The sequence below is a fragment of the Macaca thibetana genome, chromosome 10, assembly GCF_024542745.1.
Source record: "Macaca thibetana thibetana isolate TM-01 chromosome 10, ASM2454274v1, whole genome shotgun sequence".
NCBI lineage: Eukaryota > Metazoa > Chordata > Mammalia > Primates > Cercopithecidae > Macaca > Macaca thibetana.
In genome coordinates this window covers 52,018,641-52,046,604 of record NC_065587.1, presented here as the reverse complement: position 1 = coordinate 52,046,604, position 27,964 = coordinate 52,018,641, and the positions used below count along the sequence as shown (strand labels likewise).

General features: G+C 52.9%; 2 long non-coding RNA genes across 4 annotated transcripts in view; one reads left to right on the top strand and one right to left on the bottom strand.

Moving 5' to 3' along the window:
* Nucleotides 1-27,964, top strand: part of LOC126964403 (uncharacterized) — a 298,069-nt gene that overhangs the window by 60,820 nt on the left and 209,285 nt on the right. The gene's annotated exons all lie outside the window — the stretch shown is intronic.
* LOC126964402 (uncharacterized) lies at nucleotides 989-12,195 on the bottom strand. 2 transcript variants are annotated; one of them, XR_007729357.1, is made up of 4 exons: nucleotides 11,277-12,195; nucleotides 10,300-10,495; nucleotides 9,028-9,125; nucleotides 989-2,081 (listed from the first exon to the last, which is right to left on the bottom strand). It is a non-coding gene; the product is annotated as an uncharacterized LOC126964402 (long non-coding RNA). The 2 variants fall into 2 exon arrangements; XR_007729356.1 differs by having other exon boundaries at nucleotides 10,300-12,195.

The following is a 27,964-nucleotide window of genomic DNA, read 5'->3' as shown; positions in this document are numbered from 1 at the left end:
GGGGCATGGGGAGGAGCTGGTGTTTTTGTTCCGGTCTGAGGGTCCTGGAGCTGGAGCCCACGGGAGGAGCCGGTGCTGCCACTGATGCCTTAGGGTCAAGGAGTTGAAGATCCCAGAGGATCTGGTGCTGCTGTTCCAGTTTGAGGATCGTAGAGCTGGAGACCCAGGGAGAAGATGGTGCTGCTGTTCTAACTTAAGGATCATGATGCGGAAGAGCCAGACAGGAGCTGGTGCTGCCACTGCTCAAATCTGATTGTGTTGGAGCTGCAGCCGGGGGTGGAGCTGGTGCTACCTTTGAAGTCTGAGAGTCATTGAGCTGGAGGTCCAGGAAGGAGCTGGTGCTGCTGTACCAGGGTAAGGGTCATGGAGCTGTAGACCCAGGCAGGAGCAATGCTCTTGAAGTTTGAGGGTCTGGAACCTGGTGACCCAGGAAGAAGAGGTCATGTTCTAGTTTGAGGGTCGTGGAACTGCAGACCCAGGCAGGAGCAATGTTGTTGAAGTTTGAGGGTCTGGAACCTGGCGACCTAGGGCAGAGAGGTCTTGTTCTCGTTTGAGGGTCGTGGAGTTGCAGACCGAGGGAGAGGCAAAATTGTTGAAGTTCGAGGGTTAGGAAGCTGGAGACTGAGGGAGGAGAGGTCTTGTTCTTGTCTGAGGGTCATGGAGCTACAGACCCAGGGAGGAGCAATGTTGTTGTAGTAAGAGGGTCTGGAAGCTGTCGACCCAGGGAGGAGAGGTCTTATTGTAGTTTGAGGGTCGTGGAGCTGCAGACCCAGGGAGGAGCAATGTTGTTGTAGTAAGAGGTTGGGAACCTGGTGACCCAGGAAGAAGAGGTCATGTTCTAGTTTGAGGGTCGTGGAGCTGCAGACCCAGGCAGGAGCAATGTTGTTGAATTTCAAGGGTCTGGAACCTGGCGACCCAGGGAGGAGAGGTCTTCTTCTAGTTTGAGGGTCATGGAGCTCCAGACCGAGGCAGGAGCAATGTTGTTGAAGTTTGAGGGTCTGGAACCTGTCGACTCAGGGAGGAGAGGTCATGTTCTAGTTTCAGGGGTTGGAGCTCCAGACCCAGGCAGGAGCAATGTTGTTGAAGTTCGAGGGTCTGGAACCTGGCGACCCAGGGAGGAGAGGTCATGTTCTAGTTTCAGGGTCATGGAGCTCCAGACCCAGGCAGGAGCAATGTTGTTGAAGTTTGAGGGTCTGGAACCTGGCGACTCAGGGAGGAGAGGTCATGTTCTAGTTTCAGGGTCATGGAGCTCCAGACCCAGGCAGGAGCAATGTTGTTGAAGTTTGAGGGTCTGGAACCTGGCGACCCAGAGAGGAGAGGTCATGTTCTAGTTTGAGGGTCGTGGAGCTGCAGACCCAGGCAGGAGCAATGTTGTTGAAGTTTGAGGGTCTGGGAGCTGGCGACCCAGGGAGGAGAGGTATTCTTTTAGTTTGAGGGTCGTGGAGCTGCAGACCCAGGCAGGAGCAATGTTGTTGAAGTTCGAGGGTCTGGAACCTGGCGACCCAGGGAGGAGAGGTCTTGTTCTCGTTTGAGGGTCGTGGAGTTGCAGACCGAGGGAGAGGCAAAATTGTTGAAGTTCGAGGGTTGGGAAGCTGGAGACTGAGGGAGGAGAGGTCTTGTTCTTGTCTGAGGGTCATGGAGCTACAGACCCAGGGAGGAGCAATGTTGTTGTAGTAAGAGGGTCTGGAAGCTGTCGACCCAGGGAGGAGAGGTCTTATTGTAGTTTGAGGGTCGTGGAGCTGCAGACCCAGGGAGGAGCAATGTTGTTGTAGTAAGAGGTTGGGAACCTGGTGACCCAGGAAGAAGAGGTCATGTTCTAGTTTGAGGGTCGTGGAGCTGCAGACCCAGGCAGGAGCAATGTTGTTGAACTTCAAGGGTCTGGAAGCTGGCAACCCATGGAGGAGAAGTCATGTTCTAGTTTGAGGGTCATGGAGCTCCAGACCCAGGGAGGAGCAATGTTGTTGAAGTTTGAGGGTCTGGAACCTGGCGACTCAGGGAGGAGAGGTCATGTTCTAGTTTCAGGGTCATGGAGCTCCAGACCCAGGCAGGAGCAATGTTGTTGAAGTTTGAGGGTCTGGAACCTGGCGACCCAGAGAGGAGAGGTCATGTTCTAGTTTGAGGGTCGTGGAGCTGCAGACCCAGGCAGGAGCAATGTTGTTGAAGTTCGAGGGTCTGGAACCTGGCGACCCAGGGAGGAGAGGTCTTGTTCTCGTTTGAGGGTCGTGGAGTTGCAGACCGAGGGAGAGGCAAAATTGTTGAAGTTCGAGGGTTAGGAAGCTGGAGACTGAGGGAGGAGAGGTCTTGTTCTTGTCTGAGGGTCATGGAGCTACAGACCCAGGGAGGAGCAATGTTGTTGTAGTAAGAGGGTCTGGAAGCTGTCGACGCAGGGAGGAGCGGTCTTATTGTAGTTTGAGGGTCGTGGAGCTGCAGACCCAGCGAGGAGCAATGTTGTTGTAGTAAGAGGTTGGGAACCTGGTGACCCAGGAAGAAGAGGTCATGCTCTAGTTTGAGGGTCGTGGAGCTGCAGACCCAGGCAGGAGCAATGTTGTTGAATTTCAAGGGTCTGGAACCTGGCGACCCAGGGAGGAGAGGTCTTCTTCTAGTTTGAGGGTCATGGAGCTCCAGACCCAGGCAGGAGCAATGTTGTTGAAGTTTGAGGGTCTGGAACCTGTCGACTCAGGGAGGAGAGGTCATGTTCTAGTTTCAGGGGTTAGAGCTCCAGACCCAGGCAGGAGCAATGTTGTTGAAGTTTGAGGGTCTGGGAGCTGGCGACCCAGGGAGGAGAGGTATTCTTTTAGTTTGAGGGTCGTGGAGCTGCAGACCCAGGCAGGAGCAATGTTGTTGAAGTTTGAGGGTCTGGAACCTGGCGACCCAGGGAGGAGAGGTCTTGTTCTCGTTTGAGGGTCGTGGAGTTGCAGACCGAGGGAGAGGCAAAATTGTTGAAGTTCGAGGGTTGGGAAGCTGGAGACTGAGGGAGGAGAGGTCTTGTTCTTGTCTGAGGGTCATGGAGCTACAGACCCAGGGAGGAGCAATGTTGTTGTAGTAAGAGGGTCTGGAAGCTGTCGACCCAGGGAGGAGAGGTCTTATTGTAGTTTGAGGGTCGTGGAGCTGCAGACCCAGGGAGGAGCAATGTTGTTGTAGTAAGAGGTTGGGAACCTGGTGACCCAGGAAGAAGAGGTCATGTTCTAGTTTGAGGGTCGTGGAGCTGCAGACCCAGGCAGGAGCAATGTTGTTGAACTTCAAGGGTCTGGAAGCTGGCAACCCATGGAGGAGAAGTCGTGTTCTAGTTTGAGGGTCATGGAGCTCCAGACCCAGGCAGGAGCAATGTTGTTGAAGTTTGAGGGTCTGGAACCTGGCGACTCAGGGAGGAGAGGTCATGTTCTAGTTTCAGGGTCATGGAGCTCCAGACCCAGGCAGGAGCACTGTTGTTGAAGTTTGAGGGTCTGGAACCTGGCGACCCAGAGAGGAGAGGTCATGTTCTAGTTTGAGGGTCGTGGAGCTGCAGACCCAGGCAGGAGCAATGTTGTTGAAGTTCGAGGGTCTGGAACCTGGCGACCCAGGGAGGAGAGGTCTTGTTCTCGTTTGAGGGTCGTGGAGTTGCAGACCGAGGGAGAGGCAAAATTGTTGAAGTTCGAGGGTTAGGAAGCTGGAGACTGAGGGAGGAGAGGTCTTGTTCTTGTCTGAGGGTCATGGAGCTACAGACCCAGGGAGGAGCAATGTTGTTGTAGTAAGAGGGTCTGGAAGCTGTCGACCCAGGGAGGAGAGGTCTTATTGTAGTTTGAGGGTCGTGGAGCTGCAGACCCAGGGAGGAGCAATGTTGTTGTAGTAAGAGGTTGGGAACCTGGTGACCCAGGAAGAAGAGGTCATGTTCTAGTTTGAGGGTCGTGGAGCTGCAGACCCAGGCAGGAGCAATGTTGTTGAATTTCAAGGGTCTGGAACCTGGCGACCCAGGGAGGAGAGGTCTTCTTCTAGTTTGAGGGTCATGGAGCTCCAGACCCAGGCAGGAGCAATGTTGTTGAAGTTTGAGGGTCTGGAACCTGTCGACTCAGGGAGGAGAGGTCATGTTCTAGTTTCAGGGGTTGGAGCTCCAGACCCAGGCAGGAGCAATGTTGTTGAAGTTTGAGGGTCTGGGAGCTGGCGACCCAGGGAGGAGAGGTATTCTTTTAGTTTGAGGGTCGTGGAGCTGCAGACCCAGGCAGGAGCAATGTTGTTGAAGTTTGAGGGTCTGGAACCTGGCGACCCAGGGAGGAGAGGTCTTGTTCTCATTTGAGGGTCGTGGAGTTGCAGACTGAGGGAGAGGCAAAATTGTTGAAGTTCGAGGGTTGGGAAGCTGGAGACTGAGGGAGGAGAGGTCTTGTTCTTGTCTGAGGGTCATGGAGCTACAGACCCAGGGAGGAGCAATGTTGTTGTAGTAAGAGGGTCTGGAAGCTGTCGACCCAGGGAGGAGAGGTCTTATTGTAGTTTGAGGGTCGTGGAGCTGCAGACCCAGGGAGGAGCAATGTTGTTGTAGTAAGAGGTTGGGAACCTGGTGACCCAGGAAGAAGAGGTCATGTTCTAGTTTGAGGGTCGTGGAGCTGCAGACCCAGGCAGGAGCAATGTTGTTGAACTTCAAGGGTCTGGAAGCTGGCAACCCATGGAGGAGAAGTCATGTTCTAGTTTGAGGGTCATGGAGCTCCAGACCCAGGCAGGAGCAATGTTGTTGAAGTTTGAGGGTCTGGAACCTGGCGACTCAGGGAGGAGAGGTCATGTTCTAGTTTCAGGGTCATGGAGCTCCAGACCCAGGCAGGAGCACTGTTGTTGAAGTTTGAGGGTCTGGAACCTGGCGACCCAGAGAGGAGAGGTCATGTTCTAGTTTGAGGGTCGTGGAGCTGCAGACCCAGGCAGGAGCAATGTTGTTGAAGTTCGAGGGTCTGGAACCTGGCGACCCAGGGAGGAGAGGTCTTGTTCTCGTTTGAGGGTCGTGGAGTTGCAGACCCAGGGAGAGGCAAACAAAATTGTTGAAGTTCGAGGGTTAGGAAGCTGGAGACTGAGGGAGGAGAGGTCTTGTTCTTGTCTGAGGGTCATGGAGCTACAGACCCAGGGAGGAGCAATGTTGTTGTAGTAAGAGGGTCTGGAAGCTGTCGACCCAGGGAGGAGAGGTCTTATTGTAGTTTGAGGGTCGTGGAGCTGCAGACCCAGGGAGGAGCAATGTTGTTGTAGTAAGAGGTTGGGAACCTGGTGACCCAGGAAGAAGAGGTCATGTTCTAGTTTGAGGGTCGTGGAGCTGCAGACCCAGGCAGGAGCAATGTTGTTGAATTTCAAGGGTCTGGAACCTGGCGACCCAGGGAGGAGAGGTCTTCTTCTAGTTTGAGGGTCATGGAGCTCCAGACCCAGGCAGGAGCAATGTTGTTGAAGTTTGAGGGTCTGGAACCTGTCGACTCAGGGAGGAGAGGTCATGTTCTAGTTTCAGGGGTTGGAGCTCCAGACCCAGGCAGGAGCAATGTTGTTGAAGTTTGAGGGTCTGGGAGCTGGCGACCCAGGGAGGAGAGGTATTCTTTTAGTTTGAGGGTCGTGGAGCTGCAGACCCAGGCAGGAGCAATGTTGTTGAAGTTTGAGGGTCTGGAACCTGGCGACCCAGGGAGGAGAGGTCTTGTTCTCATTTGAGGGTCGTGGAGTTGCAGACTGAGGGAGAGGCAAAATTGTTGAAGTTCGAGGGTTGGGAAGCTGGAGACTGAGGGAGGAGAGGTCTTGTTCTTGTCTGAGGGTCATGGAGCTACAGAACCAGGGAGGAGCAATGTTGTTGTAGTAAGAGGGTCTGGAAGCTGTCGACCCAGGGAGGAGAGGTCTTATTGTAGTTTGAGGGTCGTGGAGCTGCAGACCCAGGGAGGAGCAATGTTGTTGTAGTAAGAGGTTGGGAACCTGGTGACCCAGGAAGAAGAGGTCATGTTCTAGTTTGAGGGTCGTGGAGCTGCAGACCCAGGCAGGAGCAATGTTGTTGAACTTCAAGGGTCTGGAAGCTGGCAACCCATGGAGGAGAAGTCGTGTTCTAGTTTGAGGGTCATGGAGCTCCAGACCCAGGCAGGAGCAATGTTGTTGAAGTTTGAGGGTCTGGAACCTGGCGACTCAGGGAGGAGAGGTCATGTTCTAGTTTCAGGGTCATGGAGCTCCAGACCCAGGCAGGAGCACTGTTGTTGAAGTTTGAGGGTCTGGAACCTGGCGACCCAGAGAGGAGAGGTCATGTTCTAGTTTGAGGGTCGTGGAGCTGCAGACCCAGGCAGGAGCAATGTTGTTGAAGTTTGAGGGTCTGGAACCTGGCGACCCAGGGAGGAGAGGTCTTGTTCTCGTTTGAGGGTCGTGGAGTTGCAGACCCAGGGAGAGGCAAAATTGTTGAAGTTCGAGGGTTAGGAAGCTGGAGACTGAGGGAGGAGAGGTCTTGTTCTTGTCTGAGGGTCATGGAGCTACAGACCCAGGGAGGAGCAATGTTGTTGTAGTAAGAGGGTCTGGAAGCTGTCGACCCAGGGAGGAGAGGTCTTATTGTAGTTTGAGGGTCGTGGAGCTGCAGACCCAGGGAGGAGCAATGTTGTTGTAGTAAGAGGGTTGGGAACCTGGTGACCCAGGAAGAAGAGGTCATGTTCTAGTTTGAGGGTCGTGGAGCTGCAGACCCAGGCAGGAGCAATGTTGTTGAACTTCAAGGGTCTGGAAGCTGGCAACCCATGGAGGAGAAGTCGTGTTCTAGTTTGAGGGTCATGGAGCTCCAGACCCAGGCAGGAGCAATGTTGTTGAAGTTTGAGGGTCTGGAACCTGGCGACTCAGGGAGGAGAGGTCATGTTCTAGTTTCAGGGTCATGGAGCTCCAGACCCAGGCAGGAGCACTGTTGTTGAAGTTTGAGGGTCTGGAACCTGGCGACCCAGAGAGGAGAGGTCATGTTCTAGTTTGAGGGTCGTGGAGCTGCAGACCCAGGCAGGAGCAATGTTGTTGAAGTTCGAGGGTCTGGAACCTGGCGACCCAGGGGAGAGGTCTTGTTCTCGTTTGAGGGTCGTGGAGTTGCAGACCCAGGGAGAGGTAAAATTGTTGAAGTTCGAGGGTTAGGAAGCTGGAGACTGAGGGAGGAGAGGTCTTGTTCTTGTCTGAGGGTCATGGAGCTACAGAACCAGGGAGGAGCAATGTTGTTGTAGTAAGAGGGTCTGGAAGCTGTCGACCCAGGGAGGAGAGGTCTTATTGTAGTTTGAGGGTCGTGGAGCTGCAGACCCAGGGAGGAGCAATGTTGTTGTAGTAAGAGGTTGGGAACCTGGTGACCCAGGAAGAAGAGGTCATGTTCTAGTTTGAGGGTCGTGGAGCTGCAGACCCAGGCAGGAGCAATGTTGTTGAATTTCAAGGGTCTGGAACCTGGCGACCCAGGGAGGAGAGGTCTTCTTCTAGTTTGAGGGTCATGGAGCTCCAGACCCAGGCAGGAGCAATGTTGTTGAAGTTTGAGGGTCTGGAACCTGTCGACTCAGGGAGGAGAGGTCATGTTCTAGTTTCAGGGGTTGGAGCTCCAGACCCAGGCAGGAGCAATGTTGTTGAAGTTTGAGGGTCTGGGAGCTGGCGACCCAGGGAGGAGAGGTATTCTTTTAGTTTGAGGGTCGTGGAGCTGCAGACCCAGGCAGGAGCAATGTTGTTGAAGTTTGAGGGTCTGGAACCTGGCGACCCAGGGAGGAGAGGTCTTGTTCTCATTTGAGGGTCGTGGAGTTGCAGACTGAGGGAGAGGCAAAATTGTTGAAGTTCGAGGGTTGGGAAGCTGGAGACTGAGGGAGGAGAGGTCTTGTTCTTGTCTGAGGGTCATGGAGCTACAGACCCAGGGAGGAGCAATGTTGTTGTAGTAAGAGGGTCTGGAAGCTGTCGACCCAGGGAGGAGAGGTCTTATTGTAGTTTGAGGGTCGTGGAGCTGCAGACCCAGGGAGGAGCAATGTTGTTGTAGTAAGAGGTTGGGAACCTGGTGACCCAGGAAGAAGAGGTCATGTTCTAGTTTGAGGGTCGTGGAGCTGCAGACCCAGGCAGGAGCAATGTTGTTGAACTTCAAGGGTCTGGAAGCTGGCAACCCATGGAGGAGAAGTCGTGTTCTAGTTTGAGGGTCATGGAGCTCCAGACCCAGGCAGGAGCAATGTTGTTGAAGTTTGAGGGTCTGGAACCTGGCGACTCAGGGAGGAGAGGTCATGTTCTAGTTTCAGGGTCATGGAGCTCCAGACCCAGGCAGGAGCACTGTTGTTGAAGTTTGAGGGTCTGGAACCTGGCGACCCAGAGAGGAGAGGTCATGTTCTAGTTTGAGGGTCGTGGAGCTGCAGACCCAGGCAGGAGCAATGTTGTTGAAGTTTGAGGGTCTGGAACCTGGCGACCCAGGGAGGAGAGGTCTTGTTCTCGTTTGAGGGTCGTGGAGTTGCAGACCCAGGGAGAGGCAAAATTGTTGAAGTTCGAGGGTTAGGAAGCTGGAGACTGAGGGAGGAGAGGTCTTGTTCTTGTCTGAGGGTCATGGAGCTACAGACCCAGGGAGGAGCAATGTTGTTGTAGTAAGAGGGTCTGGAAGCTGTCGACCCAGGGAGGAGAGGTCTTATTGTAGTTTGAGGGTCGTGGAGCTGCAGACCCAGGGAGGAGCAATGTTGTTGTAGTAAGAGGTTGGGAACCTGGTGACCCAGGAAGAAGAGGTCATGTTCTAGTTTGAGGGTCGTGGAGCTGCAGACCCAGGCAGGAGCAATGTTGTTGAATTTCAAGGGTCTGGAACCTGGCGACCCAGGGAGGAGAGGTCTTCTTCTAGTTTGAGGGTCATGGAGCTCCAGACCCAGGCAGGAGCAATGTTGTTGAAGTTTGAGGGTCTGGAACCTGTCGACTCAGGGAGGAGAGGTCATGTTCTAGTTTCAGGGGTTGGAGCTCCAGACCCAGGCAGGAGCAATGTTGTTGAAGTTTGAGGGTCTGGGACCTGGTGACCCAGGGAGGAGAAATCTTGTTTTAGTTTGAGGGTCGTGGAGCTCCAGACCCAGGCAGGAGCAATGTTGTTGAAGTTCGAGGGTCTGGAACCTGGCGACCCAGGGAGGAGAGGTCATGTTCTAGTTTCAGGGTCATGGAGCTCCAGACCCAGGCAGGAGCAATGTTGTTGAAGTTTGAGGGTCTGGAACCTGGCGACCCAGAGAGGAGAGGTCATGTTCTAGTTTGAGGGTCGTGGAGCTGCAGACCCAGGCAGGAGCAATGTTGTTGAAGTTCGAGGGTCTGGAACCTGGCGACCCAGGGAGGAGAGGTCTTGTTCTCGTTTGAGGGTCGTGGAGTTGCAGACCGAGGGAGAGGCAAAATTGTTGAAGTTCGAGGGTTGGGAAGCTGGAGACTGAGGGAGGAGAGGTCTTGTTCTTGTCTGAGGGTCATGGAGCTACAGACCCAGGGAGGAGCAATGTTGTTGTAGTAAGAGGGTCTGGAAGCTGTCGACCCAGGGAGGAGAGGTCTTATTGTAGTTTGAGGGTCGTGGAGCTGCAGACCCAGGGAGGAGCAATGTTGTTGTAGTAAGAGGTTGGGAACCTGGTGACCCAGGAAGAAGAGGTCATGTTCTAGTTTGAGGGTCGTGGAGCTGCAGACCCAGGCAGGAGCAATGTTGTTGAACTTCAAGGGTCTGGAAGCTGGCAACCCATGGAGGAGAAGTCATGTTCTAGTTTGAGGGTCATGGAGCTCCAGACCCAGGGAGGAGCAATGTTGTTGAAGTTTGAGGGTCTGGAACCTGTCGACTCAGGGAGGCGAGGTCATGTTCTAGTTTCAGGGTCATGGAGCTCCAGACCCAGGCAGGAGCACTGTTGTTGAAGTTTGAGGGTCTGGAACCTGGCGACCCAGAGAGGAGAGGTCATGTTCTAGTTTGAGGGTCGTGGAGCTGCAGACCCAGGCAGGAGCAATGTTGTTGAAGTTCGAGGGTCTGGAACCTGGCGACCCAGGGAGGAGAGGTCTTGTTCTCGTTTGAGGGTCGTGGAGTTGCAGACCGAGGGAGAGGCAAAATTGTTGAAGTTCGAGGGTTAGGAAGCTGGAGACTGAGGGAGGAGAGGTCTTGTTCTTGTCTGAGGGTCATGGAGCTACAGACCCAGGGAGGAGCAATGTTGTTGTAGTAAGAGGGTCTGGAAGCTGTCGACCCAGGGAGGAGAGGTCTTATTGTAGTTTGAGGGTTGTGGAGCTGCAGACCTAGGGAGGAGCAATGTTGTTGTAGTAAGAGGTTGGGAACCTGGTGACCCAGGAAGAAGAGGTCATGTTCTAGTTTGAGGGTCGTGGAGCTGCAGACCCAGGCAGGAGCAATGTTGTTGAACTTCAAGGGTCTGGAACCTGGCGACCCAGGGAGGAGAGGTCATGTTCTAGTTTCAGGGTCATGGAGCTCCAGACCCAGGCAGGAGCAATGTTGTTGAAGTTTGAGGGTCTGGAACCTGGCGACTCAGGGAGGAGAGGTCATGTTCTAGTTTCAGGGTCATGGAGCTCCAGACCCAGGCAGGAGCAATGTTGTTGAAGTTTGAGGGTCTGGAACCTGGCGACCCAGGGAGGAGAGGTCATGTTCTAGTTTGAGGGTCGTGGAGCTGCAGACCCAGGCAGGAGCAATGTTGTTGAAGTTTGAGGGTCTGGAACCTGGCGACCCAGGGAGGAGAGGTCATGTTGTAGTTTGAAGGTCGTGGAGCTGCAGACCCAAGCAGGAGCAATGTTGTTGCAGTTTCAGGGTCTGGAACCTGGTGACCCAGGGAGGAGTGGTCTTGTTCTCCTTTGAAGGTCGTGGAGTTTCAGACCCAGGGAGAAGCAATGTTGTTGAAGTTCGAGGGTTGGGAAGCTGGAGATCCAGGGAGGAGAAGTCTTGTTCTAGTTTCAGGGTCGTGGAGCTGTAGACCCAGGCAGGAGCAATGTTGTTGTAGTAAGAGAGTCTGGAAGCTGTCAACCCAGGGAGGAAAGGTCTTTTTCTCATTTGAGGGTCATGGAGCTGCAGACCCAGGGAGGAGCAATGTTGTAGTTTGAGGGTCTGGAAGCTGGCGACTCAGGGCACAGAGGTCTTGTTCTAGTTTGAGGGTCGTGGAACTGCAGACCCAGGGAGGAGCAATGTTGTTGAAGTTCGAGGTTCTGGAAGCTGACGACCCAGGGAGGAGAAGTCTTGTTCTGGTTTGAGGGTCGTGGAGCTGCAGACCCAGGGAGAAGCAGTGTTGTTGTAGTAAGAGAGTCTGGAAGGTGTCGATCCAGGGAGGAGAGGTCTTCTTCTAGTTTGAGGGTCGTGGAGCTGCAGACCCAGGCAGGAGCAATGTTGTTGAAGTTTGAGGGTCTGGAACCTGGCGACTCAGGGAGGAGAGGTCATGTTCTAGTTTGAGGGTCGTGGAGCTACAGACCCAGGGAGGAGCAATGTTGTTGTAGTAAGAGGGTCTGGGAGCTGGCAACCCAGGGAGGAGAGGTTATGTTGTAGTTTGAGGGTCGTGGAGCTGCACACCCAGGCAGGAGCAATGTTGTTGAAACTCGAGGGTCTGGAACCTGGCGACCCAGGGAGGAGAGGTCTTGTTCTGGTTTGAGGGTCATGGAGCTGCAGACCCAGGGAGGAGCAATGTTGTAGTTTGAGGGTCTGGAAGCTGGCGACCCCGTGAGGAAGGGTCTTGTTCTAGTTTGAGGTTGGTGGAGCTGCAGACCCAGGGAGGATCCGTGTTTTTTTGAGTGTCGTGGTTCCGGAGACCCACAGAGGAGCCGATGCTTCCTTTCAAGTCTGAGAGTCATTGAGCTGGAGATCCAGGGAGGACCCGGTGTTGCTGTTCTGGTGAGGGCAGTGAATATGGAGACTCAGGGAGGAGCGGGTCTGTTGTTCATGACTGAGGCTTGTGGAGCTGGAGAACCAGAGATGAGCTGGTGCTGGTGTTTAAATCTGTGGGTTCTGGAGCTGGAGCCCTGGGGGGCAGATGGTGTTGCTGTTGTTCAAATCTGAGGGTCATGGGGCTTGAGGTACAGAGAGGCGTCGCTGCCTCTGTTCAAGTCTGAGGGTCGTGTAGGGGAGGAGGTAGTCTTGGTGTCTAGTGTGAGGGTGGTGGAGCTGTAGACCTGGGGAGGAGCCGGTGCTGCTGTGGAGTTTGAGGGTCATGGAACTGGAGACCTAGGGAGGAACCAATGCTACCGCCATTTAAGTCAGAAGGTCGTGGATCTGGAGTTTTGGGGAACAGCCCGTGCTGCTGTTTAACTGTGGGGAGGATCCAGTGTGTCAATTGAAGTTTGAGGAGCTGGAGACCCAGGGAGCAGCCGGTGATGCCATTGTATTTTGAGGGTCGTGTATCTGGAGACCTGGGGAGAGTCTGGTACTGCTGTTGTAGTTTGAGGGTCATGGAAGTGGAGACAGGGGGAGGAGCTGGTGCTGCTGTTCTAGTTTGAGAGTAGTGGAGGTAGAGATCCCTGGAGGAGCTGGTGCTCGCATTGAAATCTGTGGGTCCTGGAGCTGGAGCTCTGCGGGGGAGCCAGTTCTGCCATTCGTGTCTTAGGTTCTTGGAGCTGAAAACCCAGGGAGGCAGCGGTGCTGCTTTTCTAGTTTAAGGTTCATGAAGCTGGAGACGTGGATAGGAGGTGGTGCTACTGCTGTTCAAATCTGAGGGTCGTGGAGCTGGAGCCTTGGGGAGTTGCCGGTGCCGCCTCTCAAGTCTGAGAGTTGTTGAGCTGGAGATCCAGGGAGGAGCCGGTGTTGCTGTTGTAGGTTGAGGATCATGGAGCCGGAGACACAGGGAGGACTGGTGCTGTTCTAGTATGAGGGTGGTGGAGCTGGAGATACTGGGGGAGGGGAAGCTGGTGCTGCTGTTGTTTATGGCTGAGGGTTGTGGAGCTGGAGACACCGGAGGGAGCTGTTGTTGCTGTTGTTCAGGTCTGAGGGTCACGGGGCTTGAGGTACAGGGAGGAGCCGCTGCTGCTGTTCAAGTCTAAGGATCGTGTAGCAGAAGAGTAGGGAGGGGGTAGTCTCGGTGTCTAGTGTGAGGGTGGTGGAGCTGTAGACCTGGGGAGGAGCCGGTGCTGCTGTGTAGTTTGAGGGTCGTGGAACTGGAGACTTAGGGAGGAGCTGGTGTTAACGCCATTTAAGTCAGGGGGTCGTGGATCTGGAGCTTTGGGGAATAGCCCGTGTTGCTGTTTAACTGTGGGGAGGATCCGGTGTGTCAGTTGAAGTTTGAGGGTTTGGGAGCTGGAGAACCAGGGAGGAGCCGGTGATGCCATTTTATTTTGAGGGTTGTGTATCTGGAGACCTGGGGAGAGGCCGGTACTGCTGTTGTAGTTTGAGGTTCATGGAACTGGAGAAAGGGGGAGGAGGCGGTGTTGCTGCTCCTCATGTCTGAGGGCTGTAGAGCTGAAGACCCAGGGTGAAGCCCGTACTATGGCTTTTTAAGTCTGAGGGTCATGGAGCCTGAGACCTGGGGAGGAGCCGGCGCTGCTGTTCAAATGGCTCCTCCCCGGTTCTCCAGCTCCATGATCTTCAAACTAGGACAGCAGCAGCAGCTCCTCTCGGGGTCTTCCAGCTCCACGACCCTCATGCTAGAACAGCAGCACCGGCTCCACCCTGAGTCTCCAGATCCACGACCCTCAAACTAGAACAGCAGCGCTGACTCCTCCCTGGGTCTCCAGATCCACGACCCTCAAACTAGAACAGCAGCACTGACTCCTCCCTGGGTCTCCAGCTCTACAACCCTCAGACTTGAGGAGCTGGAGACTCGGGCAACAGTCAGGGCTGCTCTTCTACTTTGAGGGTTGTAGAGCTGGAGACCCAAGGACAGCAGCTGCTGCTTTTCTAGTTTGAGGATCTTGGAGCCAGAACCTTTGTGAGGAGCCGGTGCTGCCTTTCAAGTCTGAGAGTCATTGAGCTGGAGATCCAGGGAGGAACCGGTGTTACTGTTCTAGTGTGAGGGTCGTGGAGCTGGAGACCCAAGGAGGAGCTGGTGCTGTGTTCCAGTTTGAGGGTAGTGGAGCTGGAGGTCTCAGGAAGAGCCGGTGCTGCTGTTTATATCTGTGGGTCCTGAAGCTGGGGCCCTGGGGGGGAGCTGGTGTTGCTCTTGTTCAAGTCTGAGGGTCATGGGGCTTGAGGTACACGGAGGAGCTGCTGCTGCTCTTCAAGTCTGAGGGTCATGTAGCTGGAGCGCGGGGAGGACGTAGTCTCGGTGTCTAGTGTGCGGGTGGTGGAGCTGTAGGCCTGGGGAGGAGCTAGTGCTGCTGTATAGTTTGATTGTCGTGGAACTGGAGACCTTGGGAGGAGCCGGTGCTTTAAGCACTTAAGTCAGAGGGTCGTGGATCTGGAGATTTGGGGAAGAGCCTGTGCTGCTGTTTAACTGTGGGGAGGGTCCGGTGTGTCACTTGAAGTTTGAGGGTTTGGGAGCTGGAGACCCAGGGAGGAGCCGGTCATGCCATTGTATTTTGAGGGTCTTGGAACTGGAGACCTGGGGAGAGGCTGGTACTGCTGTTGTAGTTTGAGGTTCGTGGAACTGGAGACAGGGGGAGGAGCTGGTGCTGCTGCTGTTTGTGTCTGAGGGGAGTGAAGCTGGAGACCCAGGGAGGAGCCGGTGCTATTGTTCATGTCCACGGATTGTGGAGCTGAAGGGAGACCCAGAGGGGAGCCGGTGGTGCTGATCTAGTCTGAGGGCTGTGGAGCTGGAGATCCCGGGAAGAGCCGGCGCTGCCGTTCAAATCTGTGGGTCTCGGAGCTGGTGCCCTAGGGGTGACCTGGTTCTGTCATTCAAGTCTTAGGGTCGTGGAGCTGGAAACCCAGGGAGGCGATGGTGCTGCTGTTCTAGTTTAAGGTTCGTGAAACTGGAGACCTGCACGGGAGGTGGTGCTACCGCTGTTCAAATCTGAGGGTCGTGGAACTGCAGCCTTGGGGAGGTGCTGGTGCTGCCTCTCACGTCTGAGAGTTGTTGAGCTGGAGATTCAGGGAGGCGCAGGTGTTGCTGTTGTTGTTTGCGGATTGTGGAGCTGGAGGCCGAAGAGGAGCTGGTGTTGCGGTTCAAGTTTGATGGTTGTGGAGCTGGAGACCTATGGAGGAGCTGGTGCTACCGCCATGTAAGTTGAGGGTTGTGGAGCTGGTGGTCCTGGGGAACAGCCAGTGCTATCGTTGAAGTTTGAGGGAGCTGGAGAGCCAGGGAGTAGCCGGTGCTGCTGTTCTAGTTTGAGTGTTGTAGAGCTGGAGTCTTGGTGGGGAGCCGGTGCTGCCTCCCAAGTCTGAGAGTCATTGAGCTGGAGATCCACGCGGGAGCTGGTGCTGCTGTTGTAGTTTGAGGATGGTGGAGCTGGAGACCCGGGTGGAGCTGGTGCTGGAGTTGGAGTTTGAGGGTCAGGGAGCTGGAGATCTGGGGAGGAGCCAGTGCTGCTGTTTAAATCTGAGGGTCATGGAGCTAAACATGGAGCCAAAGTTGAGGAAGTAGAGAGAGAGAGTTACAGGATGACCCTGGAAACTAGATTTAGCTGTACCCCAAGCAAGCTAAGCTTGGGAACTTCTAAATGCTAGTGATGAGTGTTCTTTTTCCTCTTACACAGTTTGGATTTATTTTCTGTCTCACGAGGCAGAAAGATCCTGATTAATACCCTTAGGAATTGAAAAGCTTAAAAAAACTAAAAGATGTTGGTAATAATAATACTAGGAATTAAACCATGATTATCCTGACTGGCAGAGGCAAAATCACACACACTATATATATATATACACATACATATCTATATCTATATCTATATCTAATCTTTCAATCAGTTAGTAAAAGAAAAAATACATTGAAAAATAGACCCAAGCAAAGCTATAAAATGTTGTTTCATGGAGAAGCGATGGAGGACAGAGATTCATCTGAGAGGTGCTGTTAATGGAGAAACTGAGAATTTACCATTTTTCCAGTGAGGTTTTGGTGCAGAATGATATTGTGTGAGTTCTGGCAGCTGAGTCACTTCCCACAGCCCGGTGATGCCATTGGTGTCACAGAAGGACCCTCTCCCAGCTGGTCCTGCCTCTCTGCTACGATGAGTGCGGCCTCTGATCCCCAACAGCTGACTGCGTCTTGAGACCAGGCCCATGAGCACAAGGGTTTCCATGGTGAAGGTTCCTGGATGGAACACCGTGGATGTTCCTAATGTTCCTTCCTGATGTTCATCTGCCATCTTGCTATTTAATGCAATGTCTTCTAAATATTGAATAGAAAAAAGTATTTGTACAATACGGGTAAGGTATAAAGAATATCCACACACTGGACACACGGACAGGGAGGGGCACCCACAGCAAACTCCCTTCGCCTGGGAGCAGGTGTGGTCCTTGAGTCCTGTGTCGCCTGTTTCTTCCTCCGCCTTGGCCTACACGCCTGATGTGATCTGACCTCTCCTTGCCTCTCCGACTCCATCTCCCCTCCTGTTCTTTCTAACAATTACCTTACGGCCTCAGTGAATATGACAAGGACCCTGAATCATGGTGGCTTTACTGAGACAGAGGTTCATTCCTTTCACATGAAAGTCCAAGCCAGTTGGGTGATTCTTCTCTGTGCATGTTTCAGGGTCTTGGCTACTTCCATCTTGCTGCTCTGACTTCCTTTGGGTGTAGCTTCCCCACAGTGTCCATCCTATCTATTGCCAGCCAGCAGGGAGGGGAGAAGAGAACAAGAGGACACAAACCTCCCTTCCTGTAAAGGCAGTTGCTGTGCACTGGCCTCATGTGCATTGGCCACTGCCTGGTCACGTGGCCACTGCTTGCTGCAAGGGATGCTGGGAAGTTTTCATCCTGGATGCCAGTGCCCACCTGGGTGACTCCTGAGGTCGAGGGGAGAGAGGACATGAAAGAGAATCACTGACTCTTCCCACCGTCATGCATGTTGCTCCAGTCTAGGGTGACCCACTGCCTCAGCTTTTTCTGGACTGAGGGGGGTTGTGGGGCACAGACCGTTCAGTTTTATAACATGGGCAGTTCCAGGCAAAGCATCCCAGCTTGGCTGAGACTCAGAAGTTTCCTGGGACATGGGGTTTCTAGTGTTAAAACCAGGAAAGTTTTGGGCAAACCTGGACAAGTCGGTCCCCTCTACTCCAGACACACTGGCTTCCTTTCTGCTCCTCCAGCAGGCCAAGCCAGTGCCTGCCGTGGGGCCTTTGCATGTACTGTTACCCCTGTCTGGGATTCCGTTTCCGCAACTCTGTGCAGTGCTCACTCCTCTTCTGTTGAGGAAACGCTGCTCTCTGGGTGCCCCTGGGAGCCTGGTCTGCTGTACTCAGCACCACATGCGCCGTGAAAATCCCTCCGTGCTCTTCATAGAATGAGATCGGTTCTTTCCACCTTCCCTGCCCACTTCAGTTTCAAAGTCTCTGAGGATTATTAGTTTTTATTCTCTTCACCGCTGAAAGAGACATCCCTTTCCCTAAAGCTGTGGCTGGGTTCACGCATAGCCAGGTAAATCTGATATCAGTAATAACCTGAACGAAAATCACGTATTAAATCCCAAGGTTATGATGTAGGAAGCAGGGATTCTGAAGAGATGTGCAAAGGATGTGGATTAAAAGGAAACGTGGGGTGGAGAAACATTTCATGCAATAGAACCCCACCTCTTGTTGAGTTCATTGGTACAACCTTTCCAGAGGGCAATTTGGCAACTGACCAATGAAAGTACATAACTTTTGGTCCCAAATTTCATTTATAGGCATTTATCCCTAGGAAATAGTCAGAAAAATATGGAAAGATGGATCTCTAAGGATTTTCATAAAAAGAAAGAAGTTGGAAGCATGAATGCCCACTGGTGGTCCCGCACCCTGGCACCAGTGCTCCCCTCTCCTAGTGGGTGGGCAGGCTACATTTTCCCAGGCTTCCTTGCAGTGAGTTGTGGTCATGTGACCAGGTTCTGGCCAATGGGAGGTAATAAAATTGTTGGGTGGCATTTTTGGAAACTCCCTTCTATAACCTCTGTCTTGATATGGTTTGGATGTTGGTCCTCTCCAAATCTCATGTTGAAATGTGATCCCTGATGTTGGAGGTGGGGCCTGGTGGGAGGCGTTTTGGTGATGTGGGCAGATCCCTCTCACAATGGCTTGGTGCCGTCCCAATGGCAATGACTGAGTTCTTGCTCTAAGTTTATGGGAGATCTGGTTGTTTAAAGGGCCTGGCACGTCCTCCTCCCTCTCTTGCTCTTTCTCTCACCATGTGATGTACCTGTTTCCCTTTTGCCTTCTGCCATGATTGGAAGCTTCCTGAGGCCTCCCCAGGAGCAGATGCTGGTGTCATACTTGTACAGCCTGCAGAACTGTGAGCCAATTAAACCTCTCTTCTATAAAGAACCCAGCCTCAGGAATTCCTTTATAGCACGCAGATTTTTTAGTAGAGACAGGGTTTCACCATATTGACCAGGCTGGCCTCCAACTCATGACTTCAAGTGAAACACTCGCCTCAGCCTCCCAAAGTGTGGGGATTACTGGCATGAGTCACTGTGTCCAGCCCAGTCTTGGTTTTTATGAGATAAACTTCTATCTTGGCTGAAGTTACATCACTGATAGGTGATACAACCGTAACTGGATAATAAGTAGGAAATTTGTTTAATAATTATATCTACATATGCCCACACCAAAAACTATAGTGATCTGTTGTTATCAATGTGTAAATATGGACACAAAATATTGTTTAGTGTAAACAAAGCTCTTTTTTTTTTTTTTTTTTTTAAGAGAGTCTCACTCTGTTGCCCAGACTGGAGTGCAATGGTGCGATCTCGACTCACTGCAAACTCCACCTCCTAGGTTCAAACAATTCTCCTGCCTCAGCCTTCCGAGTAGCTGAGATTACAGGCACATGCCACCACACCCAGCTAATTTTTGTATTTTAGAGCTGGGGTTTCACCATGTTGTCCAAGCTGGTCTCAAACTCCCGACCTTCAGTGATCCTCCTGTCTTGGACTCCCAAAGTGCTGGGATTACAGTCATGAGCCCCTGCGCCAGGCCCATAAAGCTTTATTATATTTTAATGAAGCAAATATGTGTAAGTGCATAAGTGTGATAATATGCGTGTATTGTCTAACAGGAGCACTACAGAGCAAAATGCGAATGCTGCTTATCTTTGGTGTTGGAGTCACTTGTGATTTAAAAGCTTGTTTTCTTCTATTTTTAAAAACTTTCAAAATGAGCTGTGACTTTGACTATTAGAAAAAATACTATAATAATTGAGAGGAAAGAAAATCCCGCCTCTTGTTGAAACTGACTGGAGCTGGGAGGAATGAGAGATTCCTTTGCAGGTGTCACCTCCCTGCCAGAAAAGTGGCCATGCAGGACCGTCCTACGAGCCAGATGTGCCTCTTTCCCCCATCCCTGTACCTGGTGTGAGGTCACTCAGACAGTGAGTGTCCTTCACAGTCTGACCTGCCAAGGTCAGAGGGAAGCCAAGATCTAGTGACATTCGGAACCCAGGGGAGCTGAACAGCTGTGACTGTGCCTTGGGTGGGTGACCTCTCCCCTTGAAGAGCAAGACATAACTCTAGTGCAATTTCTAAACATTTACAAGAGAGGATTTTTTAACTTTTCACTCCTTTATTCCAACTAGCACATTTGGAAGCATAAAGTGCACAAAGAAGACCTGCTATTTACAATCCTTTCCCCAAGCCAGCGTTAGATTCAAAAGCAGCAGATAAAGCTCACGGCTTTGATGAAAGGGGCAGTCTTTTCATTGGAAACAATTAATATTGCTCCCCGTTCTGGGGAGAATTTAAAGAAAATAATGTGGAGGAGATTTAGCTTGGCATGACACAAACAAATGATTTCAGATCACAAATGTAATCATTTGATCTTGCTTTAAAACCAAACAATTCAGAACAATCTGGCATCACATTCTCTTCTGGGTCTGTGAAACTCTGAATTCTGGGTGAGTCTGAATTCCCAAGGCAGGACTGAGGATAGAAAAGATTTGATGGCAGAACCCTGGTACTGTGGTTATCACATGGTTAAAGATGTAGGCTTGGTTAACCCACCGCACCTGCTTATGTATGAGGCTCACCTGAGAAGGTGATATTGACAAGCCCCTCCTATGGGTCTGAGGGCTCTTCACCAGGAGTGGAGCCCGGGGCCTGCTCCCAGGTGGGGTCAGGTTTGCACCAGAAAGCCCTCTATGCAAACAAAACAAAACAAAACAAAACAAAACAAAAAAAAAAAAAACAAAACAAAACAACAAAAAAATGATTGAACATAAATTAGTTGCCAACATTTACATTTTAGTTATAAAAATCTGTATTTTCGACTGCATTGGAAAGTCAGCCTATCTGGCCAGGCCGGGCTGGGATCTGGTGGATTTCGGTTTCTGGTTAGGGAGGGTATTTGGGGTTTGCCCCTCTAGCATCTGTCCCAGTGTGGAGTGGGGGTGGCCAGGTTCAGTGTGGAGAACTGCAGTGGTGGAGGTCCTTGGCTGTCTCCAGATGGCTGGAGGGACCCTGCCGCCTCCTGCTTGAGGTGGGCTGGGTTCTCTTCTGCCCCCCTTCCCAGCCCACAGCCTCTTGAACTCCACTGAGACCACCCCTATGTGAGGCTGGGAAGGGAAACCTGCCTTCGTAAGTGAAATCAGGTGAAATCGGGCTATGAATGTGTCGGAAACTAAAAGGCCCTGTCACACTTGCGGCTAGGAAGACCATCATCACGGTGGCGTGCAAATGACAGAGATGTGTGGGACAGCGTCTGCCAAGAGACAAGTCAGGTGAGGGCAGGTCATTGTGAAGGAGGGAGGAGGGGTCGTCCCCACAGCAGCAGCGCCATCCCGCAGAGAAATGGCCCTTGGGGAGGGACGCGTTCTGAGGAAGCCCCGTGCTGTGTGGAGTGGGTGGTTTGAGGCCTGAATGCCGGGTACACGGAGCCGTCAGTGTCCCCATGGGAGCAGGGGTGCTCTCAGCCAGGTGATTGGGGTCCTTGGATGCTCAGCCCCTGTGTGTGTGCGAGGGGGTGGTCCTCTGCTCTGTCCCTTCTGAAGGCAGCCGTAAGGGAGGGAGGCCAAAGAGCTCAGCGTCAGACAAGACTGGGTGCAGGTCCCACTTCCTGCCAGCCCAGTGACTCTGAGCCTCAGTTTTCTCATCTGTATAGTGGGGCTAATCCCAGCCATCTATACTGCCTGCCTGCCATGTGCCAGGCCCTTCTTACACATCTTTGATTCCTTGAGGGCAGGGACTTTATTATCCTCTTTTAGAGTTGAGAAAGAAGAGGCACAGAAAGGTTAAACCACTTACCTGGGGTCACACAGCTGCTATTGCAGAGTAAAGTCTCCAGACTCAAATGGAGCACTAAGCCCCGCCATGGGCACCAACAGGTGCTCCAGGAATGTCCAGTGCCATTTATCACCCTCATCACCTGCGGCGAGGGCTCGTCCCATCTTGCAAACCCCATGAGCATGAAGTGAGGGGACATGTGCAGGATTGAGTGTACTGGTGGGTGACGTAAGTAAAGTAATAACCACAGGATGATATTAACAACCCATATTAGTGCTACCAGCAGCCTCATCTGCCTGCTTCTCTGGGCCCAGGATTGTCTGCAAGCTCCCAGGAGCTGGTCCTGAGTGGTTCAGAAGAAAGGTCTGAGGTTATGGGAAGGAGCAGCTTGCCCAGCTCATGGCCCGTTCTGTGCATTGGGAGTCCCTGTCCCCACAGCTGTCCCCCAGGGCCTGCTCCCAGGTAGACTCAAGAGGCCACAGGGCTAAGTGGCTTCAGGCCAGGGTTCTGCTGTGTGCTGTGTGCCTGTGGGAGTGACACCCCCACCCCCAAACTTCCCGCCCTGCCAGCTGCTGGACATACAGCAGCTACAGGGCACAAACCCTGAGACCACGACCTCTGCGGGTCCCATGGTACAGAGCCCCCTCCTCCCTGCCCGACTGAGAAGGAGGGGACGCGCCTCAGGGTGAATCCTGCTCTGAGGTCACTGCAGGATAAATGGCCTCTGGGTCGAACACCTCACAGTGGGATGTGTCTTAGCGTGGAGTTTATCAAATCGCAGGCTGTGATGCATTAGTGGGTCTTGAAATCAATTTAGAGGGTCGGGGCCGGCATTGAAAATCTGCAATAGACCAGAAGAGACTAGGTCAGGAGACATCAAAGCGCACTGTGTGCAGCGAGGGTGAGTGTCGTTTGGGGAAACGTGTTGCGTTTCTGTATAAATGGATGTGCGTGTGTGCTGGGTGGCAGTTTGCAATGGGTTTCTTACGAGGGGGTTGCACTAAAAACGTTAAGAGAATCTCTGTCTTACGGCCTTATGGTAACACAAAGGGGAATCACCTAGTCGTGATTATTTTCCTCAGAACCTTACATGTCCCTGATTTGAGACCGGTTTATAAGACTGAGAAACAGGCCTAAGCTGGTGCCAAGAGTTTTGGTTACGTCAGGGATGAGGCTGTGGCTCTCTCATCCCACAGTCCACGATGAGGGGTGGAGGGGAATTGAACCGCAGGACGAAGTGATGAACGTGTGAGAAATGAGACCGGGAAAGGGAGAGGCTCGGAAAGCAAACAGAGAGGGGGAGAGGAAGGGACGTGGGGAGGGGCGGGTGACTGTGAGGGAGAGAAAAGGGGTGCAGGTCATTCCTGGAACTCCAGGAGCTGCCTTCCTGCATTGCTGAATCAGCGCCGCCTGGACTCAGAAACATTCATTGTCCATTCAGTGACCCCTTGGAGCCTAAGAGCTCTGTTAGGATGTGAAATGTGTCCAGTAGATCTTCAGAGCCATCGAATTTTCATCCCATGTGGTACCTGGACACCTGTGCATGCAAACCAGCACGCTTACACACACACACACACAGATGCACATGCCCACACACACTCACGCATCCATGTGCTCACACACAGATACACTCATGCATATACACTCATGCCCACGCATATATGCACACTGATACATACACACTCACACAGACACACTCATATGCACACACTAACACACATAGCCACACTTATATGTGCACTCACACACATGCTCACTCCACACCCACACACGCCCACGCACACACAGACACGGTGAGTTGGGTGTATTTAATATGCAGTTCGTGCCTGTGACTCCCCTCAGATTCCCATGTGACCTGCTCATCAGAGGAGACCCAGAGTCCTGGGGGGAGCCCTGGTGTCCCTCCACCTGATCTCCATGACAACCCAGCCGGACGCCGGTTTGTGAGTGTGAAAGCTTCAGGGCCCACACGACCTCCCACATGAATTCATGCACATCAGCTGTTCACTACTCAACGCTCCCATGTTATGTGAGGCAGCGAGGCACAAAACTGGCATCTGTTGTGGGGCGTGTGTGTGTGTGTGTGGTGAGCTTGGCACACAGGATGAGGTTTGGGGCAAAAGAGCATGAAAGATGCAGCCAATAGTAATTGGATTACAGCTGTTGATTGCTTTCAAAGGACTTAACATAGAATATGAATCCCAAAGACACATGACATCTGGTGAATTAGAGCATCTCACGGACAGAGTGGGGGTAAAAGGAGAAACAACACACTTGCAAATTTGATGAAATTTCCCACATGGTCCTGAAATTGCTGGTGGAATGGGAGATTGCAGTCCGGGTATGAAGCATTCGAGAGAATCTGAAAGTGTCCCCCAAAGTGCTCCCCAGAAACTAGCACCGATCAGGCTGTGGAAAGCCCAAGGCCCCACATGACAGGTTCTGGGCTCTGCCTTCCTTGAACACAGGGGTGGAGGGGCTGGGGAGAGAGGCAGAGGCTGAGAATGGCTGGAGACAAATGGTCGAATTCGGTTCTTTTATCTGTAGCAGGGACTCAAACCCAGGTTGTCCTGGCTGCTGGAAGATTGAGCAATGCTGGGCCGTATTTCGACACATGGCTTCACTGGCTGAAGCAGGGCTGGTCCTGTGGCCGAGACACCCTCTTCCAACCCTGCACGGGTCCCCTGACCCCCAGGCCTGCAGGCATTCATACACCCCCATGCAAAGCCCCCAACCCTCCTTGGACAAGGACAGGCATAGCTTCAGGACATCGTCCTCCTGCTGTACGTGGGCAGAGTTGAGTCCCCAGAGCTGAGAGGGAGGCTCCCCAATACCCATCTCCAGACAATGGCCACTGCTCCTCAAAGGGTCACTTCCAAAGAATGCCAGGTGGCAGGCACCAGGTTTTGGCGTCTGATACACTCCTATCCGCTCCCTGGGTTCAAAGCAATCATCCTTTGTAATCTCTGACAGGGAACAACTGGCCACTGTCCTTTAATTAGCAGGGGACGCACTAAGCTATGGTCTCCTGCAGGCTCTGTAAACGTCCGTGAAATCAGCCTGGTGACTCCAAGCTCGGTGCAGACTGCGGGGGCCCAGAGAGGCCAAGGGGAGCCCCCGCCCCCCGTCTGGCTCTGAGAACAGCCTCCAGGAGAAAATGCCAAGCCACCAGGACTCATGGCAGCTGCTCAACCCGGAAAGTTCTTTCTTGCAAATTGAGATCCAGGCTGTGATCTGGGCTGGCTCTGCACATTCCAGCCGCCGTTTTACCTGCTGGTTGGAGCTGCCTTGGTACCTCTGAGGGCTGCTTGTGCATGGGTGGGGGCTGCTTTTGAACACATGGCGGCCCCATCAGCTGCGCCTTCTCCACTTCTTCTGGCCTTATTAAATGGTGGTTACTGCAGGGAGGATGCAGCACCAAGCATCCTCTTAGGCAACACCTTGAGATGCGGGGTTTCCAGTGTCCCAGGAGAAATTCAAGCCTCATGTCCCTCTGAGACACTGGGATGGGGCCACGTGCAGAGTCTCAGTGCCTGGATCCCGGGTGCAGCGTCTGAGGCTGTGCATGAGGTGCCAGGGCCTGGCCCTGGGCTGTGTGGGATGGGATTGAAGCGTGTCTGATGAGAGGGCCCAGGTCACACCCACCAGGGGCCAGGAGTGCCAGATGTAGATGCCAGTGCCTGCCCAAGTCACCCAAAACAGAGAAAGGGAGGCGCTGGGAAGCCCTCGGGCCAGAGGCTGATGATGTGGAGTCCTCGAGGGGACTGCCTGCTGCTCAGGGCAGAAGGGGACATCCTGATGCGGCACCCGTGACAGCCCCCCAGTGTTCCTGTCCCCTGGGACCCACTGTCCCCGGAGACCTGCGGAGGGAACCACTGCTGACGAGAAGGCGTCTCTGTCACTTGCTTTGTCTCCCCTCGGTCACCTCAAACACATGCTCACAGCCCTCGGGGGACAAGCCTCTGTTTCTGCCCCGTTCTGATGCCCCTGCCCCATGGGTGTGGCCACGGCTCCTGGCTTGCAGTGTCTGTGCGGCTATGACAACCCGGGTTCCTCTCAGGGCGGATGTCCCTCCTGCAGAAAGCTCCCCCTGTCTCTTGGGCCCTGGCCCTGCTCCTGGACAGAGGAGGGAGGACTGGGGTGGTGGCCGATGGATTCTCATGTCACCTCTTTCCCGTATTCCCCTGGGCTCTTCCTTCAGAGCCTCCACCCTGCACCCTGATGACTCACTGCGTCTCGTGTAGGAAGCCCCCGGTGACATCTCATGCCCTGTACACAGGTCCCTGCAGCCCAGGCCCTTCTCCAGCTCTGCTGCCTCTGGGGGAAACCCCACTTTCACCCCTCCCTCCCTCCTTACATCTGGCGGGGAGTGCAGGGGGCTTGCTGGAGGGAAGCCACATGTGAGACCCACACGATGCACCAACCCCCACCCCATCTATTTCCTTCCGTCTCTTCTGCAGTCAACACAGCCTTGGCTCTGCATTCGGCCCTCTCTTTACGGGGCTGTGTCTGGACAGATGAGGCTGGAAAACAACTCACTGGGCCGAGCTGGGGTGTGTTGTGGATGTCACAGCCAGGCCTGTGCAACAGGAGGCTCCAGGATCCCTTTGGGGTAGGGTGGGGGGCAGGAGAGTGCAGGTTAAATGGGATGGGCAGGGGCAGGCAGGTAGCAGGGGTGATTAATTTTTCTCAAAGCGTTGCCAGGCTACATTTTAATTCCTCATCTATGGCTCAGGCACGAAGAAAGCTGATGTTCTGCTGCCAACCTGGCTTGTCTTTTAATCACACCCTTTGCTTGTCAGTTAAGACACCCTGGTATACTCTCGTTGCTTTTTAACAATCTTTGCAACTTGCTGGACTTTTCCACCCAAATAGGAACAGGAGACCATGTGTACCGTGTGCCAGGCACTGTGCTAAATGCATTAGCTGTTTCAATCCTCACGATAGCCCTATGAGATGGGCACTCTCATTATCCTTATTCTATAGATGAGGGAATTGGCACAGAGAGGTTAATTAACTAGCCCAGAGTCACTCAGCTAGTGAGTGACAGAGCTGAGATTTGAACCTAGGCAGCCTGGCTTCAGGGTCTATGCTCTTAATGTCTCACTGTAGGGCTCTTAAGTGAGTTCCCAGCTTCCATGGCTTCAGTTGAAGGGAGTTCTCTGTGGAGGCCGGGCTAGATGGAAGTTTATCCATGGGTCCTACAGCGGCCATCTGGAAGGATGGGATTGACTGTGACTCAGACTCTGCCCTTGCCGCTGCCTCTGCTGGGAGCTCTGTCTCCTGGCTCACCCCAGGATCTGCTCCTCCTCCCTCCTCAGGACTCAGGTGCAGCATTGCAGAGGGTGTTTGCTGAGCATCTGCTATCTGCCAGGCACTGTGCTAGGTGCAGGGGATCTCGCAACAAACAAAATTCCTGCTTTTATGGAGCAGACATTCAGTAAGTGGAGAGGGATAAACAAATCAGTGAAAGATCCGCATGTCAGCTGCTAATCCACGCTACGGGGAGACATTCAGCAGACTTGGGGATAGGAAGCTCCAGGTATGTGGGAGGGTGCGTTAGCTTCCTGTGGTTGCTGTGACAAATCACCTCCAATTTGATAACTTCGAACAACACAGATGGACTCTCTCCTAGCTCTGGAGGTCAGGAGTCTGCCCTCAATTTCACTGGGCTAAGTCAAGGGGTCAGCAGGGCTGCCTCCTGCTGGAAGTGCTTAGGGCAGGATTGTTTGTGTTTTCAAATGTCTCTTTTTCTTTCTTTCTTTTTCTTTCTTTCTTTCTTTCTTTCTTTCTTTCTTTCTTTCTTTCTTTCTTTCTTTCTTTCTTTCTGTCTGTCTGTCTTTGTTTCTCTCTTTCTTTCTCTCTTTCTTTTTCCTTCCTTCCTTTTTTCCTTCCTTCCTTCTTTCTCTCTCTTTCTCACTTTATTTCTCACTTTCTCTTCCTTCCTTCCTTCCTTTCTGTTCCTTTCCTTTCCTTTCCTTCTTTCTTTCTTGCCTCTCTTTCTTTCCTCTCTCTGTCTCTCATTTTCTTTTCTCTCTCTCTCTCTCTCTCTTTCTCTCTTTCTTTTAAGGCAGACTCTTGCTCTGTCACCCAGGTTGGAGTGCAGTGGTGTGATCTCGGCTCACTGCAACCTCTGCCTTCTGGGTTCAAGTGATTCTCCTGCCTCAGCTTCTCAAGTAGCTGGGACTATGGGCATGCACTAGTACACCCAGCTAATTTTTGTATTTTTTAGTAGAGACGGGGTTTCAGTATATGTTGGCCAGGCTGGTCTCAAACTCCTGACTTAGGGTGATCCGCCTGCCTCGGCCTCCCTAAGTGCTGGGATTAGAGGCATGAGACACCGCACTAGCCTCTATTTTCTTTTAAGCCCCTCATATTCCTGGGCTCGTGGCCCCTTCCTCTATCCTCAAGCACATGATTCCAGTCTCTGCCCTGTCACTATAGCTCCTCTGACTCAGACCCTCCTGCCCCCCTCTTATAAGGACCCCTGAGATTACAAAAAGTCATCTAGAGTCATCTTTCTATCTCAAGATCCTTCACTTAACTACATCTGCAAAGCCCTTTTGCAATGGACATACCCGCAGGTCCCAGGGGTTTGAATGTGGACACATACGGGGGGCCCTTGTTCAGCCCCCTATGGAGGGTGGTTGGTGATTTTCAGTAGGATGGTCAGGGAAGACCCCACTGAAAAGCCACCATTTGAGCCAAGACCGGAGGAGCTGAGGCTGTGGGCCAGGATGACATCGAGGGTGGGACTTTCCAGACAAAAGAATAGTGAGTCCAAAGCCGGCCACAGGTGCGCTGGTGTGTTCCAGGAAAACCAGGGAGGGAGCCAC